The following is a 21,844-nucleotide window of genomic DNA, read 5'->3' as shown; positions in this document are numbered from 1 at the left end:
GAGAGACGGGGTTTCACTGTGTTGGCCAGGCTGGTCTCGAACTCCTGACCTCGTGATCCACCCGCCTCGGCCTCCCAAAGTGTTGAGATTACAGGCGTGAGCCACCGTGCCCAGTCAATTTCTATTTATTTTTTTAATTGCATGCTTTAAAAAAATTTGCATGCGTGTTTTACATTACAATCTATGGTCAAATATTTTTTCCAAGTGGAGTACAGTCTTGTAACAGTAGGTAATCCAACAGTGTCTACAAGATGGACCTCTGGGGCCCCAGATACCCATTGTGTTGGTGTATTTAATAATTTCACTTTAAGGCTCACTGTTGCAGTGTTTCTGTGTGGATATCAAGACTGCTTACCCGTTTTTACTTATCATTAGAGTGATGAAGGTTTTTGCTTTCCACTCTCAGGAAATTCACACAATATTTGCCTACCAAGGCTTTTAGGTTCATAAAGCAACATTAAAATTTAAAACAGATTGCATTTAACTTCTGGTGTTACTACTGTTATTACCTAAATTTTGTCACCTGTGGCGAGATAAATTTTCATTCTTTTTTCCACTTGTGAACCAAATGCTCCCTTTAGGTTTCTTTACAATTGCTATGTGGCTAATTGCTTTCAGCTACAGAGAGCCTAGATATGTATGGGTTTCTCTTTGAATTAGGCCTTCAAAAATTTGAAACAAAAAAATTGACAAATGAATCTATTTACCACAGCCAACTGAACTGCATATATTCCCATTAAGGGCCATTTAGGCATTGCTGGTAGACGTTGTTGACTTCCCAGACTGTGGGCCTGGCTTATCCAAATGGACTCATGTAAGGCCATGTTGAAGAAGGGTAGCAAATAACTCAATGGCATAAACACTGAGCTGCAATATTCGTGTGGCAAGAGGATATGTGTGGAGAGCACGGGCTGGGTCTGAGTTGCTAGTTGCATAGTCTCTAAGGTCAGTGACTCAGGTGCCATAGAGCACTGCATTTGGGACTTATGCTGTCTAGAAATCATGTGTTTACTCTTTACTCCATATCCACCACCATCCCCAGCCTCCAAGAAGACCCCCAGTGATCCTCACCTCCGGTGTTCATACCTGTATGGACTCTTCCCACACTGCAGAAGGGATGGTCTGTGTGAACAATAAAATATGGCAAAAATGATTGCATGTCATCACTTCCAAGATGAGGTTATAAAAGACACTGTGGCTTTTGTCTTGGTTACTTTCCTTCATTCTCTTTCTCTCTTGGATCATTTCATTCTGGGGAACCGAGATGCCATGTCATGAGCAGCCTTGTGATAGGCCCTGTGCTAAGTGCTGGGTATACAGGGAGTGCACCATAATTGTGCCTGTGCATAGCCACTGCTCTCCAGCCTGGGCAACATAGCGAGGAGACGTTGACAAGATAAATAATGTGGGAAACTTAATAGGTAGAAGAATCTGAAATTCAACTAGAAGAAGGAATAGAATTTGTATTGATATTCTGAGGCCATACTTAGCTCCAAGAAGAATTGCTGAGAGTAGAAAGGTATCTGCTAGAGGAGTGAGCTGTTTTATGATCAAATCATTTATTCATTTTTTTCATCCAATAGCTTCTATTGAGTGTCTGTTTATGCATTAATCACTGGGGTAAGTCAGAGGCAGCCCTAACCTTCATAAAGCTTATAATGTACAGAGATAGAGAGAGAGAGATACTAATTGTACAAAGAGAATTAAATCGCTATTATAAAATTATACTTAAATAAAAAGTTTCCTTTCCTTTAAATACTGGGTATACAGAGAAAAGATACATTCCCATTTTAAAAAATTAGTCAGTTTTTCAGAGGAGACAGCAATGTTCTCAAGCAGTGCAGTGCACCGTAGTACGTGCAACAGCAGAAGAGTGGACAAACCTTCCCTGGAGTTTCAAGGAAACTGTGTTTGTCTCAGCTTTGGTTCATTGAAGAATTGCCTTTTAAACTGGAGAGGAAAAAAAAAAAATAGATGCCTTGAGGCAAATGGGGAGGTGGCAAGGGGAAAGGAGTCTTTTCAGGCAGACAACTACAGATGTAAGGGCAGGAAATTGAGTTCTATATGACTTTAATGGGAAAAAAAGGAACTTAAAACTTTCTCTCATGGACCTCACTGGAAATATAAAAGATGTGTAAGAGAAAATGTCCTCTAAAATCTTATGCCTTCCCAAGATTTGAAGCCATAAGAGATCCCTTGAGACTCTGAGAAAGCTTGAACCTGATGCTGTCCAATATGGTAGCCACTAGACTTATGTGGCTATTTGGTTCTTGAAATGTGGCTGGTTTGAATCAAATGTGCTGATAAGTCTAAAGTATCAAAATTTGGAGATGTCACAAAAAAGGTAAATTATCTCATTAATAATTTTTTAATATTGATTACATATTGAAATGATGTTTTTGGTGTATTGAGTTACATAGAACACATTGTTAAAATCGATTTTACCTCTTTTCTTTTACTCTTCTCAAAGGGACTGCTACTCAGTTTAAAATGCTATCTGCGGTCTGCCTTGTGGCTGGCATTGTCTCCGTTGTGGACAGTGCTGGTTTATAGGCTGCTGTGGCAATGGCCCAAGACAGCCTCTGGCAACAGCACTGTGGATGGAAAAGAAGGGGGCCCAGGCATATTGAGAGGACCACAACCCATTTGCTTTCCTGGACACTCACTCTGTGCTGAGGGGGTCTAGTGTAGGGCCTGGGGAAAGCTGAGCTGGAGAAGAGTTAGTATTGGGTTCAGATTCAGAGAAGGGTGCTGTGTGCAGGCAGCCCTCTGACATAGGTGCTCACACCCATTCCTGGTGACTGGTGTAAGATAATGCATTCACTCCACACCCTCCCACCACATCAGAAGCTTTTTAGTTCAGAATTCTTTGGAACATTTGCTTCCCTTTTGCTTCTAATATTATAGCATGGGTGGAAGAAAAGACAAGGGCTGTGCTCTGAGAAAGGGAAGGGATACTTGGCAATAGAGGGGAAGCCTATCTGACTTCTTTAGAGGAGCTGAGTCTGGTTCTGGACACATTCCATTTGCTCTGCTGGAAGGTCTGAGAGTCTAACAAGTCTCTATCGGGCTGCATGATTTGGGGTCTTCACTGGCTATATGTTGGGGCAACCCACACCTTATTCTCTTGACTTGTAAAGGCCTGGAACTAGGCTTTATTGGGCTGAAGAAGGAAATAGGAATTTCCTGGGCCTAAAGACTTTATCGTCTGTATTGACCCATAATTGGAGGGACTGACCAGATCAATTGCTGGAGGTCATCTGAGTTGTTGACCAGGCTCTGAAATGGGGTGCTGATTCTATTTTAGTCTCTCATACAAATTGCTGTGCGACCTTGCCAAAGATAGCAGCATCTCTCTGTCTTTATATCCTATCGGTTAACCAATTTCCGGATCTGAATAGCCAGGGTGCTCTGTAGATTTACTTTAAAACATTTTTTAAGTACAGCATCAATAAGAACATCGTGCTGTTTTAGGTAGAAAGCACTTTGGAGGAGAATAATTGATTGTGTTCCAGGACCTCTGGGTGGAACTGTAATATTAATAGAAGAGAACATTGCCCAATTCTGGGAATGTTGAAGCAGGTGGAAATGAACTGGGGGAACAGCATCTTCTGGGCCCCCTTCAGGTTACTCTAGACAGTTAAAGCATACGTGGTCTGAACTATCTCCACACAGCAGACCCAGGCCGACTAGCCCTCCTAATCAAAGACCTCGTGTAGAGTTTTAGGGAATTACTCTGTTTTAGTTTGCTAGGTTGCCATAACAAAGTACCATAAATTGGGTGACTTAAACAGCAGAAATGTATTCTTGCATAGTTCTAGAGGCTGGAAGTCTGAGATCGAGGTGTTAGGAGGGTCGGTTTCTTCTAAGGGTTTTGAGCGTGACTCTTATTTCATGCTTCTCTCCTTAGCTTCTGGTGGTTTGCCAGTAACCTTTGGCATTCCTTGGCTTGCAGGCTCATCATCTAGATCTCCGCCTTCAGGTTCACAGGATGTTCTCTCTGTGTGCATGTCTGTGTCTAAATTTCTCCTCATGAGGACACCAGTTATATTGGATAAGAGCCCACTCTAAATCATTGTAACTTGATTACTTTTTGTTTCATGATGGGCAGGTCTATGTAACCCTACTCTCAAAGTCCAAGGAAGCTGAGAGGCTAAAGAAAGAGGCTGACAAATCCAGTTTCTTAGAAAGAACTGGGACTTACGAACAGAAGCCATGTCTGTGTCTCGGGGGATGGCAAGACAAGATGGTGGACCCCTGCACCATTATCCCCCAGACCCAGGGCTTATATACCATAAATAAAGGGGTGGTTCAGAAAGGATGTGTGGGACAATTGAAGTATGATAACATCAAGGTTGTCTTACCTAAGGGCAAGATTTACAGTAAGTACCCAAGTTTACGCAAGGAACAATAGATAAACTGGAAATCTTAGAGACCTTCCTGGAACTGTGGTTAATCAGAATCCAACATGGCTGATTAGCATCCAAGATGGAATCACTTAAACCTCCACACTTCTGTAAAGAACTTGTCTCCAATAATCTTACATTCTGAGGAACTGGGGATTAGGACTTCAATCTATAAACACAGAAACTTGGAGGAAAAATATCTTTTGCCTTATGTTATTTTTATACATACCTAGTGGGCCTATTGAGTAACCTCCCCTTGTTGATGGATCCATGTGAACTGATGTTATTTTTCTATAACTGCTACGTTTGTTTTCTTTTAAACATCTTTTACTCTCTAGGTCCTCATTGCTTGAGCACATCCTACACTGATTCTGTAACTTTTCACTTATTAAAACTGCCTCATTTGGTTACTATGATTCTGATCCATTCTTCCCTAAAGGGGAAAGAATAACAAAGAAGAGGCTTTGTTTCTAGTGGTATAGCTGGTATGATGGATACTGTACAGGAGCCTCCCAAATGAAACAACTAAAGTACTATTTCTTTAAAGATATAAGCACCCTTTCTTTTTTTTTTTTTTTTTTTTTTGAGACAGAGTTTCACTCTGCCGCCCAGGCTAGAGTGCAGTGGTGCGATCTCGGCCACCACGCCGGCTAATTTTTTGTATTTTTAGTAGAGACGGGGTTTCACCATGTTAGCCAGGATGGTCTCGATCTCCTGACCTCGTGATCCACCTGCCTTGGCCTCCCAAAGTGCTGGGATTACAGGCATGAGCCACCGCACCCGGCCATAAATGTCTTTTTAAATACACTACTGAGCTGGAATGAAAGTAAGACACCATCAGAGTTTTTCTTTTCCAATACGCTTTTTAGTTTGGAATAATTTTAGATCTACAGAAAAGCTGCAAAGATAGCACAGAGTTCCAGTTTCAGTTTCCCCTGAGGTTATTATCTTACATTAAGATGACATCTTTTTCAAAACCTCCATATTGCACCTGAAATCCCAGTTACTCAGGAGACTGGGGCAGGAGAATCGCTTGAACCCAGGAGGCAGAGGTGGCAGTGAGCTGAGATGGTGCCATTGCACCCCAGCGTGGGTGACAGAGTAAGACTCCATCTCAAAAAAACAAAAAACAAAAACAAACAAAACCTCCATATTAACGTTAGTACATCACTGTTGGCTCCAGACTTTCTACAGAGTTCACTCGTTTTCCCACTAATGTCCAGAATCCATTCCAGGGTACTGTCCATAGCGTATTGAGTTGTTCTGTCCCATCAGTCTCCCTTGGCCTGGTCTATGCCAGTTCCTCAGTCTTTCATTGTCTTTCATGATCTGGACAGTTTTGAAGAGTCCTGGTCAGGTATTTTGCTGGATGTCCTTTAATTTGGATTTATCTGATATTTTTCTCAAGATTATAGCATTCTAAACAAAGTAAAAATGAGGACACTGTACCGAAATTGGCTTTCTCCCAAACTTGCTGCCAAACCTTGAAGACTTGAGTCCTTGAGCATACGTTTTGACAGCCTCACAAGGCATCTGGGGCAGGACATCTAGATTTCCCGAGGTGAGGAATATAATAGAAAAACACAGCCCACCCCCCCACTCCACCACGCCTGTGTCAAACTGAGAGCGCAAGTCCCTATTGGATTGATGGGAAATAAATTCCGCCATTCAGAAAAGGACAGTGAGAACACCTTTCTGCCGCAACCCTCGGAGCTAGGTAGAGGAAAAAGAGATTTTCCTGTGAGAATGTGTATAACCGTAAGCCAGGGATGGTTACATGTGAGCTTTCCGTCTGGTGTGGGCTGAAGACACTTCATGCAGAAAAGAAAAAAATAATAATTTAAAGAGATCCTGGGTTAGTATCACCACAAAGTATATTTAGTATTTTTTGGGTGTGTGTGTGTATATATATGTGTGTGCATGTGTGTGTTATCTAAAAATATAATGTCTAGAAATAACATATATATATATACACACATATATGTAATAGTTGGATTTTTTGAAAAATTAATGATTAAACAGACTAACAAAATTTAGAGCCAGAAGATTGATCTAGACAAAGCATTCAGTCTGGGGCCCTGTGAGACAAAGAGTTAGAAAAGATGAAAGAAAGATTATAATAAAATAAGAATAGAATGAGGTCTACCAGTCCTGTCCAGTGGAATTTTCTACAATGATGGAAGTGCCTTAAAATAGCTGCATGTGGATAGCGGCCAGTATATTGGACATCGCAAGTTTAAATGTTGTCTAATCAGTGTTTCAGAAGGAAATGATTAGAATGGGGAAGGGGCACTATCCAAGAAGAAAATGGCTGAGAATTTTCCAGAATTATGGTAAAACACCAATATTTTTTCTAGAACCCCACCCCCCTCCACTCTAAGTAATATAAAAAGAAATATACACTTCGGCTCACCATAGCCAAGCTGCAGAATATCAATAGACAAAAGAGGATTTTTTACAAAGCAGTCAGCGAGAAAAGACTGATCATCCACCAAGGAATGGTAGTCTGGTCGATGGGTGCTTCTCATCAGGAACAGAGGAAACTGCTGCACTGGGGAATAATATCTTCAGTGTGCTCAGAGAAAATTTGTCGACATATAATACTTTATCTTGCAAAACTACAGTTTAAGAATGTGAATAAAATGAAGACATTTACAGACAAACCACAACTGAAAAAGCTTATCATGGAAAGACCATTGCCAAAGAAAATTCTGGAAGATGACTTTAGGCTGAAGGAAAATTATTCCAAGTGAAAAGTATGATATACAGGCAGGAATAGTGAGGCAAGATGCAGGTAAATCCAAATTAAAACTGCTTAAGCAATAAAAATAGAGTCTAGTTTGTGTAGGAAAAGAGACTGAAGAAATTAAACTATTATAAAACAATAGCATGTATTATGGGAGAGGCTTGATCAGAGTTAGTTATATAAATATAGTCATATTAAAAGGAAGAGTAAGCACTAACGAATACAACAAAGCTCTTAACTTGCAAACAACCAGAGACTAAAAGTAGAATTTAAAAAATTATAATAATTCAGAAGGGAAGAAGGGATATAGACGATTTGAACAGTGTAATTAGCAAGCTTGATCAACTGGACCTATAGAACATGACAGTCAGCTATAGAAAAAATATCTGACTTTCAAAACACATGGAATATTAATGCAGATTGCCCCAGTGCTAGGCCATAATGCTAGATTTCAAAAGATTGTAGTCTCAGACCACAAATGAAGTTATAACTAGTATATTAAAATGTGGAAAACCCTCACTTATTTGGAACTTAAACGTATATACACACGCATAGACACACATGCTTCCAAACAATTTAAGGGTCAAAAAATATTAATGAAAATTTAAAAATACTTGGAACCAAATGACATTTAAATCAAAACTTGGGAACACAGTTTTGTAAATCAAAACTTGAGAACACAGTTAAGCCAGTCCTTAGAAAGTTAATGTCTACATTAGAAGAGCAGGAAGGACCAAAATGATTGAGCTAAGCATCGAACTTAAGAAGTAAGGAAAAGACAGCAGAATGAATCTACCAAAAAAGTAGAAAGGAAAGAACAGATATCTATTAGTACAACCTGTGATGGTTATGACATTTTTTTTCATCCATTTAAGCAATATTTATTGAGCACCCAGTACATAGTAGGAAAAGACAAAAGTTCCTAACTCTCAAGCTTCTCTTCTCATGGGAGAGCAGACAGTCAACAAAGAAGCTGAATGAATGAATGAACAAATAGCTTAATTTCAAGTAGTGAGAAGCACATTGAAGCTGAAGTAGGTACGGCAGAACAAAGGAATAGAGTGATGAGCAGTGAGAAGTCGATGGTGGCTATTATTTATTTATTTATTATTATTGTTTTCCTTTCAACTTTTATTTTAACTTCTGGGATACATGTGCAGGATGTGCAGTTTTGTTACACAGGTAACCATGTACCATGGTGGTTTGCTGCACAGATCATCCCATCACCTAGGTATTAAGCCCAGCATCCATTAGCTATTCTTCCTGATGCTCTCCCTTCCCCCTTACCTACCCCTACCCACAGGCCCCAGTGTGTGTTGTTCCCTCCATGTGTCCATGTGTTCTCATCATTCAGCTCCCACTTACAAGTGAGAACACGTGGTGTTTGGTTTTCTGTTCCTGCATTAGTTTGCTGAGGATAACAGCTTCTGACTCCATCCATGTCTCTGCAAAGAACATGGTTTCATTCTCTTTTATGGCTGCATAGTATTCCATGTTGTACTTGTACCACAGTTTCTTTATCCAGTCTATCACTGATGGGCATTTTGGTTGATTCCATGTCTTTGCTATTGTGAATAATGCTTCAATGAACATACATGTGCATATATCTTTATAACAGAATGATTTAATATTCATTTGGATATATACCCAGTAATGGGATTGGTGGACCAAATGGCATTTCTGCCTCTAGGTCGTTGAGGAATCGTCACACTGTCTTCTACAGTGGTTGAACTAATTTACACTTGGCAGTGGCTATTTTAGACTTTAGGATGTCTTCTGAGGACAGGAACCCATATAGCCATGAGGAAAAGCAGAAGGCCCGCATCCTAAATCATAGAGTGGTGAGGGACTCCCTGCTAGATGCCTTCCTGCATGTGGCCATTCATGGCTGGGCCAGGGCTATAGATGGGGATATTGCCACTCTGGACAAGGAGATGAAGCAGGCAGATCATTTCCCTCCAGGACTTCGAGCCCTTTGAGCGATTCCTTGCCATTCCTCAGACTCATGTCTTCATGTTGCCCTTGGCTCTCCTGTTCTCCTGGCTGCCCTGCCAGTCTTCTTGGGAAGCCCTCCATGCTCTGACCATTGCCCCTCAACCTTTCTCTGTCAGGCTTTGTTCTGTTCCCCTAGGAGCCTGGCAGGGTGCATAGAACACTGGGCTGGTGGTCACTGCAGCCCAGTTCTGAGTCTGGCTGAGTGGCACTGGCTGAGTTGCTCCCTGCATCTCCTTTCTTCATCTGCAAAATGTACAGGTGAGTATATGATCTCTAGGAACGCCTCCAGCTCTATGGTCTCATGATGCTGGGAAATTAGTCCGTGTTAGGGATACCCAAAAATGCATCCATGTAGAAAAATGTATATCCTGCCAGGTCACTTTTACCATGTCAACACTTTTCTATATCTTAGCCCAAATAAATGGAGTTCTATCAACTTTTCAGGCAAAGTGAAGATGATGGGGAGGGGAAAGGTAATGTTGCCATTTGGGAAACTCAGTGACCCTCAGGAGAGCAAAGAATCCAGGGTTTAATTGCAATGGAGAGGATCAGCAAAGAATTTACATAGAAGGTGGAATTCAAGTAGGGTTTTGAAGGATAGATAGGACTTCAAAAGGTAGGAAAAGGCCTTCCAGAATAAGAGACCAATATAAGCAATACCCAGAAATTAGGGAAGAGGATGGTACATTCACTCTGTTTATATCATGTCTGGACAGGTGCAGGCAGCAGGCAGCAGGCAAATGTTGTAAGTGTGTAGGGTCTGGTTCCTTGTAGAGGGTGTTATAGTAGCAACCTCTTCTTTCATGCCAGGTTTCTGCTATATGCTTTATATACTTGCAGAAGCTTAATCCTCAAACCAATCTTTTGAGGCTAGGCACTGCTAGAATCCCCATTTTAGGGATGATGCAACTGAGGCTTAATGACAATCTGTAGTGATAAAGCTGGGATTCAAATGCAGGTCTAACTATAATTTATGCCAGGAGAAGGGGATTCAACAGGGCTGAGGGAAATGAAAAAGCCAAAAGTGCGAGCTGGGAATTTCGGAAAGGGAGTCAGTAGATCTAAAGAAATGCTGGGTCTGTGCTTGTGACGAGGGAAGTCGTGAGTCTGTTGACTTTGGTGGTTTAGTGCCTTTTTGGAGTGAAAAGTTCATAATGAAAGTTCTGCTTGACAGATGATAATGGCTCTAGAGGGAATCATGAGGGAATACAAGTGTGTACTCTGCATTATCCTAAATGCAGTTTCTGGAGAAAGAAGAATGGCATGAGGCTTGTCATTCTGTCTCTGGGGGAGACATCCCGTGGTGTGTGCAGTAACGGGCTGATAAGCTGGCTCTCTGACAAACCACACACACATACATACACACACGTGCACACACACACACCTTGATTTGTAGCATTTGTTGAGTTCAAGGTATATGTGCTCCTTCCATGGCTAATATCAAGGTACCAATGTGATATCATGGATTTGGGAAGAGAGGCACACAACTAGTCCTAGAGCCTCTGCAAGCAGGGGGTTATATCACAGGGCGGACTTGCAGCCTGGGGCGGATGCTGGAAGGATGAGGAAATGCATTGCTCCTCCCTCCAGTGCCCTCTTTTCTGACAGATGGTCCTCTTTTCCTCTGCGGAGGTATAAAAAAAGAGACGATGTGAGACTGCAAACAAGAGCAAAGGTCTAAGAAATCAACCCCTTGGGGCCACTAAAGGTCCATCTCCTAATGTCTGCCTGAGTATACTCAAGAAATAAGAGTTGAAATGAATGAAAGCATGAACAAATGAACCTGCCTCTGAGAGGCTCCGTTTCTTCCTTAATGTGTAGTTTAGCTGAGTCTGCTAATTTCCTTCCAAGGGCTAGGAGGCACACCCAGGAAACTCAGGCCAGGCAGTATGCTGCAGCAGTACAGAGAACAGTCCTGGAGAGAGGCCGTCTGGTCTACCACTTATTAGCTGTGTGACCCCAGACAAGTCACCCACCAACTGTCAGCCTGAATGTCCTCACCTATGAAATGGAGGTAAAGTACCTACTTCACAAGGCTGGTGTGAAGGTTCAATTATTATAAATAAAGTGCTTAGAACCATGCCAGGCACATAGTAAGTGTCAGATGAGTGTTTGTCATCATCATGATCATTATCATCTGTAATTATTGCTCTCAGTTGCTGGTTTTTCCTTTCCAGGTAAATGGTAGCTACAATTAGCATGCATAAGTGACTATTTATTTTTACACTTTAAAAAGTACCCTAGGTTTAAAATACCTTCTCAGTTTGAATATTCCTCAGTATAACTCTTCCCTGCCTAGGGCTCAGAGTTGGCCATCATAGCCTGGCCATTCGATAAAACGTGATGCTCTACTCATTTGATAAAAACATTTGAGCAGGTGAAAGAGTGATTGATGTTTAGCAAGGAGCATTGAGTTCAGCAGCATTTAGTAAATATGCAGCTATGTCCGTTTCTTGTGGTAGTAGTGGGGGTTAAGGGGATAATCTGGATAAATTAAATCTACCAATAATTCCCAGGCCTTATTTGGTCAGAGGCTTCACTATCATTCCTCACCTAGGTGTCACAATTTTGTTTCTAATCTAGAGCTACAGATGGGTGTTTTAATGGCTGGCTGGGTAGGGTCCTCCCCTCACCTGCTGTGTTGTGTCCTGGGGTTTCTCTAATGAGCAGCAGGAAGCCTGGAGATTCCCCCTGGGACAAACAGCCAGTGGGCAATCGAGAGTTAACTCCACTCTGAGGGACCCCCCCCCACACCCCCGCCACCTTCTCATTACCAAGATACCTGGAGAACACTCTCATTTAACAAGAACAGGTAGCTGGATCATAGTCAAACTAGCCAAGGAGTTCTGCCCATGACATCCAGAGGCCCCAGGGAGAGCAAGGGCTACTGGCCTGACTTAGATGGAGCCAAACACAGCAAATCAATTTCTTCCATGTTCACCATCTCTTCTGCCCTGATTTCCTACCTGCCACCCACCCTCATTGTTCTAGAAACACCTCTGGGTTGCTTCCATGGACAGATATGTGCCTAATGTGCTCTACGAGTATGCTTTATATTCCCAGAGTCATAACACAGGAGAATCTAAATGTCCCTCAGAGTCATCCAGTTTTATTTGATGCCTGATTATTCCACACAAGATCCCTTATAGTGAGCAGCCAGCCTCTGCCCGAATACATCCAGAAGGGGTGGACTGGAGTAAGGCAGGTAGGTGGAATTACCTCTGCACTCCACCTCAAAGGCCTTGCAGTGGGGCCCAAGTTTGGACCATTTGTTTATCAATAGAGTATTTGTTAAACACCGACTTCGTGCCAGGCATGGTTTTAGGCACTGTGGGTTGCGATAACGAACAAGCCAGAGAAAATGCTGGCCTTCGTCAAGGTCACATTCTAGAGAAGGAGGCCATAAACAAGCAACAGATGAATGTATAGAATGATTATAGGTCATGAGCCAGGTAAGAAAAAGAAAGGAGTGAAAAAGGGTAGAGAAAAATGGAAATGGGGGATGAATTGGATGTGGTGTTGGTGGTAGGGTCTGCAACCTGGACAGAGGCATGTAGAGGGCGAAGAAGCAGGTCACATGATGGCTGAATAAGTAGGAACAGCTGGTCCAAAGGCCTTGAGGGGGTGAGGGAACTTGGCTTGCTGGAGGAAAAGCAGGAGGGCCCGCATGGCTGGAGCAGAGTGAGTGGGCGGAGGGTACTAGGTAGTTGGTTTAGCCCGAGAAAGTGGAGCAGCAGGCAGCACTCAGAGTATGTCGGGTCAGTGGGCATCGGGGACAGTCTGGATGTTATTCTGAGTGTGACTGAAGGGTGCCAGGGGTGATGAGCTCTGATACATGTTTTGGGAAATGCCCTACGGCTGCTGAGTAAAAATTAAGACAAGAGAAGGGCAAAGTGGAATCAGTGAGTTGGTTTTTTGTTTTGTTTTGTTTTTGTCTTTTTTTGAGATGGTGTTTTCACTCTTGTTGCCCACGCTGGAGTGCAATGGTGAGATCTCGGCTCACCACAACCTCTGCCTCCTGGGTTCAAGTGATTCTCCTGCCTCAGCCTCCTGAGTAGCTGGGATTACAGGCATGTGCCACCACACCCAGCTAATTTTGTAGTTTTAGTAGAGACGGGGTTTCTCCATGTTCGTCAGGCTGGTCTCGAACTCCCAACCTCAGGTAATCTGTCCACCTCAGCCTCCCAAAGTGCTGGGATTACAGGCGTGAGCCACCGCATCCGGCTGAGTTGGTTACTTTTATTCAGGTACAGTGGGACACACAGACACAGAAAGGAATGTCCTGAAGGGAGAAGTTATACCAACATTCCTTAGAAGCAGGAGGTGGGTCATACAGGGCCAGGCGGGGAAGCACTGGGTCACTTAGGAGCCTGAGGGAACAGAAGACAAGAGCAAGTGGGCAAGAGCCTTGATCGTGGTTTTCCCAGGAAGGGACAGGTGAGGCGGGGCAAGCAGGCTTAGGATTGGCCAGTGTGAGTAATTCCAGTGGGCTCTGCAGCATGGGGGCTGTTCCTAGTTGTCTGGTACCTGGCCCTGGGGTCACTAGGATGGGTAGATGGTGGCCTAGAGTGTGAAAACCCAATAAAGGAGATGGTTGGGGCGTAGGCTCTGGTTTAGTTGGTTTGTATTTGAAAGGCACATTGAGTGATGAGTTGTTCTCTATTTCTAGGAATTGGCTAGCCCTGGAAGTAACAGTCCCTTCAGGGTAGCAAGACCCCAGATGTCAAGGCATTGGAATACAGAAACTAAAAGACATAGTTAATACAGTGGAATAGTTCTTAAAGTTAATAGTTCTTAAAGACCCTGCCAGGAGAGAGACAAATGAATGATAAGATTCAAACTTGTGGTCCAGAGGAGAGAATTTGATTCTTGCAGTGCAACATGTGTTATCTTCAGAGACTTTTCAGGAAAAATGGCAAGAGCCTAGTTGGTGGAGAGAAATCAACCTGTAAGCAAAGCCACCTCTTCCTCCCCTGGCCATGAGCCTCCTTAAGAGCTTCCACTTCCACTTCCTTTTGCCCTCTTCCCACCATGGAGCCAGCAGACACCTGAACTCTCAATGGAAGATTCTGCCGGTATTCACCTGAAGCCTAAGGCAGCAGAATGTTCATCCCAGAAGAAGACAGTTCTGGGGCTCTGTTCACCTAAGGGTGCAGGGAGTCTGGGGAGGGGGCTTCAAGAGCACACTGTGAGATGTTCTTGAGGAAGACTGCAGGAGACAGGAGATGCTGAGGGGGAGGATGTGTTCATATGGGCTCCCTGGGAAGGCTGGGAGGGTGAGTCCCACTGTGTGGCATAAGTAGAGAAAGTAGCTAATCCAAGGCGCAGGTCCCCATCCCCATCCAGCCCCCAACTCTGGGACACTGGTTCCAATTCTTTTGTAAAGGTCTTCTGGAATTCAGTATTTAATCTGGGCCATGCTGGCCAGGCAGAATTGGGAAAGGGGTAGCACCTACTTCAAAGCCACCTGGTAGGGAAATGGACTATTCCATTTTGGATTGCTGTGCAGACAGAGCACCAGTCAGTGATCAATCTTCCATCCAAGGAGATGGCTTACCATCTCTGCCCTGATTTCCTACCTGCCACTCACCCTCATTGTTCTAGAAACACCTCTGGGCCTCTTCCATGGACAATGTGCCTAACGTGCTCTACGAGTATACTTTATATTCTCGGAGTCATAACACATGAGGATCTAAATGTCCTTCAAAGTCATCCAGTTTTATTTGTTGCCTGATTTTACCACACAAGATCCCTTACAGTGAGCACTCAGCTTCTGCCCCAGTACATCCAGTGTTGAAGAATTCAGCTTCCTGAGAAGGCTGGTTCAATTTTCAGACAACTCATTGTTAATACTTGGTTCTATATAGGGAAGTCTTTGAGAACATACGCCCCCTCCCTACAAGCTTCTCAGTACTTGCTTAATCACTCTGGAACACACAAGATGACTTTAATCCCTTTTCCACAAAACAGACTTTGAGTTATTGAAGACAGGCATCTTATTCCTTTTTGTCTTCCCTCAGCAAGCAAGAGAGTTGCTTCATTTGCTTTTCATGTAGCTTTTTATGTTCCCATGCCCTGCTAGTGTTTCTCCCTGAGATATATTTCAGATTGAATACTTGACTCTTTAAATATGGAAATCAGAAATGAATGCGGAATTCCAGCTCATCAAAAATATTTTTAGGCTCTGATTCTTCCACATCATCCCTGCGTTATCACACCTATCTCTTGTAGAAGCAATGAGCATGCTCTTTGCAAGTCATTGGCAAAAGTATTGAGTTCACACACAGGGCAATGAACTATTTCTCTGGCAGAACACTGGGACACTAGGAACCCCTCACCAGGTTTGATATCAGTCCATTAATGGGTATTCTTTGGATAAAACTTCAGAACAGTTAGAAACCCACTAAAATGTTCAAAGATTCTCTGTCTTACCCACAAGTGTATCATTAAAGATATGGCCACTTGTTTTGCTGAAGTCCAAACGGCTGAAAGGAAATGTGTGTCCATTGTCTTCATGTGCCAGCTCCCTACTGAGGAATGGAAGTGGGCTGGGCTAACTGGACTTGTTCTTGTGAACCCATGCTGGGTCCTATAATCACTTCTTTGTCATTTGGGTGCCCATTATAACATTGCGTTGGTAATGACTCTGGAATCTTGTCAGAGATCCATATCAAGCTCAATCATCCATAGTTTTTAGAATCCATTTTCTATCCATTTTAGAAAATTGGAAAGATAGTGGCTCATTCCCAGCCTTCTAAGGTCTCTTGACATCTTCCCAAACAACAGACGTATCCTGTCCTCGATCTCAAAGTAGTCCCAAATATAGCCGGAAGGTATTTTGGTTTTATTGTTACCTTTTTCTTTCTTTGCTAGCTATAGGTCATTTTGTCAAAATTCTGTCTGTGTTACTTTCTTACACACTTTTTGTGTCCTTCTTCCTATTCTGTCCTTTAAAACCTGGGTTTCTACAGCAGTCATTTGCAGGTAAGGGTGAATATTGGAATCATCTGGGGAAATTTTTTAAATTGCTCTTGCTGGTTTCCCACCCTAGACAAACTGGATAAAACTTTGAGAAATAACAGAAGCATTTGTAATTTTTTAAGGCCCTAAAGGACAACCAAGGTTGAAACTATAGCAGAAGAACACAGTAGTTTTGTTTGTTTGTTTGGTGGTTTTCACAATTGTTGAGGTTTTCTTTCTCTTTATCATTGGCCTCACCTGTATCTGCGTGGTGAGATTTGAACGTTTGAGAAATTTCTGAAACATCCTGACCACAATGAGCCTTCCTTCTTCATGCCTCAGAATTATGGTTTTTTTTAACCTTTGAATTTTGTCTCTGACTCATGCTATTTTCACCTCTGCTCTTCTAAACTTTGTGAACTCAATGACCTTTTTGCTAATTCTCTTATCTCATCCTGTTTGCTAAACATTACTTTAACCTACTTGGTCAAAATATATCTAGGATAGTGGTTTTTCCATTTGTTTGCCCAATCTTATTAGAAATTTAGTAAGGCAAGTTTTCTGCTGTTCTGATTTTGGCTAAATGAAATGCAGATGTCTAGAAAGTTGAAATCTCCCATCATTACCAACTTATACCTATATGGTATTTAAGAAAAATGATCCAGCTTAGTAGCCTCATCTCTATATTAGAGATTACTTCAGCAGTTGTTAAAATACAAATTTAGGATCCAACCCTCCAATTTATAATATAGTAAGATCTCAAAAAACTCCTTTTGTTTTATTTTGTTTTTTTTTTTTTTGAGACGGAGTCTCACTCTGTCACCATGCTGGAGTGCAGTGGCACGATCTCGGCTCACTGCAACTTCCGCCTCCTGGGTTCAAGCAATTTGCCTGCCTCAGCCTCCCAGGTAGCTGAAACTGCAGGCACACGCCACCAAGCCCAGCTAATTTTTTTTGTATTTTTAGTAGAGATGGGGTTTCATCATGTTGGCCAGGATGGTCTCGATCTCTTGACCTCGTGATCCACCCACCTTGGCCTCCCAAAGTACTGGGATTACAGGTGTAAGCCACTGCACCTGGCCAAAAGTCTGCATTTTAAAGCTCTCCTAAGCAATTTTGATGATTAACCAGATTTGAGAAACACTGACCTGCCCACAACAATATCCCTCTATCCCTGTCTTCTCATCTGTTTGCTCTTTGGCGTTCATCCACCTACAGGTTCCTGGGTTTTCACATAGACGTCTGTCTTGTTGACATAGCTTTCTATTCAATTTTTTCCCCTAACAGGCCCATTTGTCATGCTTCCATCAGTGTATTTCAATTTTGTGTCTACTCTTTCCCAAGCTTGGTGAAATAAGGTCATATTTACTGCCCTATCATGTAAGATTTTTTTTTTCAGATTCTCTCTAATTCATTTTGTTACTCATGCTATTATCACTGGCATAAAGTAAGACGTTCTCCGTTATAAACAGTGTGTGCATTTGCAGTGGATGCTTCCCTTTGGAAATGCCCCCCCGCCATCTCCCCACCCCACACGGTGCAGGTCACAAGGATAACCCCTGATAGCTTCCATTCCTCCTGGTTAGATTGAGAGTCCAAAGGGAAGAATACTGGCCCTCAGGATTCTGCTTTGTAACTTCATTGTCCAGATAATGAGGCAAACAGTCCCAGACTTTGGTAGACCTTGGTCTCTGGGTTACTTTTTACAGCTATGCCCATCATTCAGTATCTTTCACGATTCCCCAAGCCAGAGAGAGTCAGTGATTCTGCATCATTGAATCATCAGCAAAATAAATGTTTGCTTAATGTTGACCGAATTGTCAATAATTAATACCCCTCTGGTACCAGACTGCAAAACACTGAGGAACCAGAGGGAAAAGCTCTAAGGATTTCAGTGAATCATTCACCTTCTCCCACTTGCCAGCCTCTGCTGCGGTGTCAGATTTAATTTTTGTCTCCCTGGGCTTAGGCCAACAAGAACAATTCTTCTAAATTGACTATCTCCACATGCAAAATGGGATCAACATTTTTGTTCGAGTTGAACAATCAGTTCTTACAAAAAAGTAAAACAATCAGTTTGACTCCTTTTCTTCCCCCTTAATTGTTGAGCTGAATTGACTGATCAAATAGCGACAGACTGTAAGGTAATGAAAAATACTGTTGGCACCTAGTCACATAATGCAGGAAGCTCTTCTACAGGAATTCTGACGGATTCTTTATTATCCTGTGAGTCTGCAGGATATTTGAATACTCCCAGTGATGTGGAAGGCTGTACTTCATGGAGCTCTCTACTGAGTCCATTTATTAGTAATTCATCTGGGTCCAATTTCCCTGGAATTTGGTATGAAAACATTTAATGAACACGCACCTAGTTTCACCAAAAAGTGTCCCTTCGGCTTAGTGTCCCAGAACAGAGCCCAGAAATTATGGTTTTAGATCTGTCTTGGACACTTCCTTCAGTGTCCACTGTTTTGCTCTGGAGTCCCCTCCCCTCCCCAACCGGATACCTCATGCCATCCCCTCTCCCATCTCAACAATGCCTATGTTTTTTTTGTTTTTGTTTTTGTTTTCTGAGATGGAGTCTCGCTCTGTCTCCCAGGCTGGAGTACAATGGCACAATGTTGGCTCGCTGCACTCTCTGCCTCCCGGGTTCAAGCAATTCCTCTGCCTCAGCCTCCCAAGTAGCTGGGACTACAGGCACCTGCCACCACGCCTGACTAATTTTTGTATTTTTAGTAGAGATGGGGTTTCCCCATATTGGTCAGGCTGGTCTCGAACTCCTGACCTTGTGATCTGCCAGCCTTGGCCTCCCAAAGTGCTGGGATTACAGGCGTGAGTCCCTGCGCCTGGCCAACAATGTGTGTGACTATTACGTTGCATCCCCCAGCACCATCTCCATTCCATGCATATATGTCTTCTAGAAACCTTTCCTTGTGTGCCACATATCTAGATAAGGGCCCGTTGGACACCCTCCAAAAAAGCCTTCTCTATACTTGGAATCTTCCTGGGAGCAACACTATCTTTATGGTCTAGAGGGGAATGAGGAGGCTTTGTGACGTGATGTCATCATGACATCACCATCACCAGTAACCACTGTTGATTTTTTTTTTTTTTACTCATTCGTTCGTCTACCCATTCATTCTCTGTCTTAGATTTTAAAGAAACACATATGATGCATACAATAAGAAAGGAACAATTTAAAGCGGCTATTTAAAAAACTGAAACAAAAATGTTAACAGTGGATGCTAAGGACTTTTTTTCTTAAAGATGGGACTAAAATCTAAACAGGTAGAAGGTTAAGAAAAAGCACATAGGACAATACAGTATATTCTTTCTTATAAATACATCACAAGTTTCTTTCTAAGCTTTCTAGTAGACGCTCAGTTTGATGATTAACAGGACTCATAAAAATGAATGAGCACTTATTACATACCAAGTGTTTGCGAGGCATCACGTTAGGCAAAAAATGATACTCGAGTTATAGGATTCAATTTACAAAAACAAAAGTTCCTATTTTTTAACCATATGATTGGCAAAGCTAAAAAAAGGGTGATGATACCTCGAATGAGGGGGAAACGGGCGCCTTCAGACCCAGCCATGGGGACCAGCAAGCGCTGCAGACCTGCTGGGGGGCTTTCTGGCATCTTGTCTAAATCAATCTTTTGGCCCCACAATTTCATTTCTAAAAATGAATCCCACAGAAATGGGTAGACAAATGTCCAGAAATATTGTCAAATGGTATTTATTGGTGTCTTATTTTTAATAGTGAAAATGGAAAATAATCGAAATGTCCCGCAGTTGGAGATGTACTGAGTAGAAAGCCATGCAGGAATTAAAAATGAGCTGTAGCTCCCGGGCCTGTCAGGGGTGGGGAGCAAGGGGAGGGAGAGCATTAGGACAAATACCTAATGCATGCGGGGCTTAAAACCTAGATGATGGGGTGACAGATGCAGCAAACCACCATGGCACATGTATACCTATGTAACAAACCTGCATGTTCTACACATGTACCCCAGAACTTAAAGTTAAAAAAAATGAGGTGTAGCTATGGCCACACTGACCTGCGCAGACATTCATGATGGATGCGCTTCTTCAAATGTTCATAGATAATGTATAATGCACTAAGATTTTTGTGAAAAGACAAAAAATCTTGAAAAAAGTATCTTCCATGATACATATTTGAAAGTTAATAGTGACTGTTTAAAGATGGTGAAATTATATAATTTTTGCTTTTTTCTTTGTGCTTTTTAAAATATCATCTGAATTATTTTAGAGTGCAGATCTACATGACTTCTATTATCAGAAAGAAAAAGAACACCTTGTTTATGCCTCTCAGAGATAATCGAGTTTATCCAGTCCAACCTCCTTATTTTATAGAGGAGGAAACTGTGGCCCAGAAAGGCGGGTGTTAAGATTTTTGTGGAATTTATGAAAGTCGCTGTGATGACCGTGTTGGTGCTTGCGTGGTACCAAGAGGTTCACAAGAAAGATGGACACTGGGGGATGCTTTGCAGCATTGACTCGACCAGCAATTATGGCTCAACCTTGGCTTTTGTGCTTGACATGGGAGGAACTCTGACAAAACTTGGAGTCTAGTCTCTGCATCTCGCAGCTTGCTTTTTGTCTAGTAACCAACAATCACAGCAGTGAAGCCTTCCCAGCAGGGGCACTGCCACCTCTGAACCCTCTCAGCGGTCACTGCTGACCCACCTGGAGTTTTGTCCACCACCCCTGAGTTGCTGTTCATCTCTGGGTGGATGTTGCAACCATCCCCACCTGCGCCACCTACTGTAATGTATGCTGGAAAAGAGATCTGCCCTGTTTCATCTCTCTACGTCTTAAGCACCTAGAACACATTCGTGCTCATGCAGGACGAGTAATAGAACAGAGTCCTGTAAAATGGAGAACCCAAAGCAAAAATCCTGTACAACATTGTGAATATGAAGGGAAAGCATTGGTGTCCCTTTGTGATGTGGTCCATTGGGGAACTGGATTCACTTTACTCAGGCTCAGGAAACTGGTCTAATTCTGGTTCTTTTTTGTGTTGGGTTGCCAGGAGGAGGGGATGATGGAGGCGGTTCTTCCATAAATCTAGGCTTGGAGATACAAGCCATTCCTTTTACTTCAATAGCACTGGTGAATCATTTATTGGAACAACCTTTTTGTTCTCTTCACCTTTAAAAAAACGTATCTCCATAAAGCATTTATGACGAAATAAACTTCTTGATGGCCTGGTGTTGCCAGCTGGTATTTTAGGCTCCCTGCTAATGCACTTTGTTTTACCAGTGTGGTCTCAGGACACCTAAAGCTAAAGAGAATTGAGAGTGGTCACTGGCAAAGACCTCTGCTGATGGAAATGTCCGGAGACGCTGACTGGTCATCTCAGAGCTTGGCAGTGGGGATAGAGGTAGAGACTTTATAGGCTGGGTCCAATTAAGACCTGAGTTATCGGGTCCAGGCCTTGAAGGAAAAGACAGACACAAATGCAATGTTGCTCATCTTTGCTCTGGAGGGTGCCTGTGAGCTGGCAATATCTTTGTGCAATATCCAGATTTTGTGGAAAAACCTAGAAAAGCCTCTGCGTTTGTCCAGACCTCTGTAGTCCAAAGCCTATTCCTTATCCTCTCACTCCCAAAACTGGGTAGAACAGGGCCTGTTTCATACCTTCTTTGCCCCTAATTTTCCCAAGCCTGGGCTTTAGAAGCACACTCTTTTGCATTCACAAATATCCTCACAG

Source organism: Mandrillus leucophaeus, unplaced genomic scaffold (assembly GCF_000951045.1).
Source record: "Mandrillus leucophaeus isolate KB7577 unplaced genomic scaffold, Mleu.le_1.0 Scaffold82, whole genome shotgun sequence".
NCBI lineage: Eukaryota > Metazoa > Chordata > Mammalia > Primates > Cercopithecidae > Mandrillus > Mandrillus leucophaeus.
Note: the sequence above shows the minus strand (reverse complement) of the source record.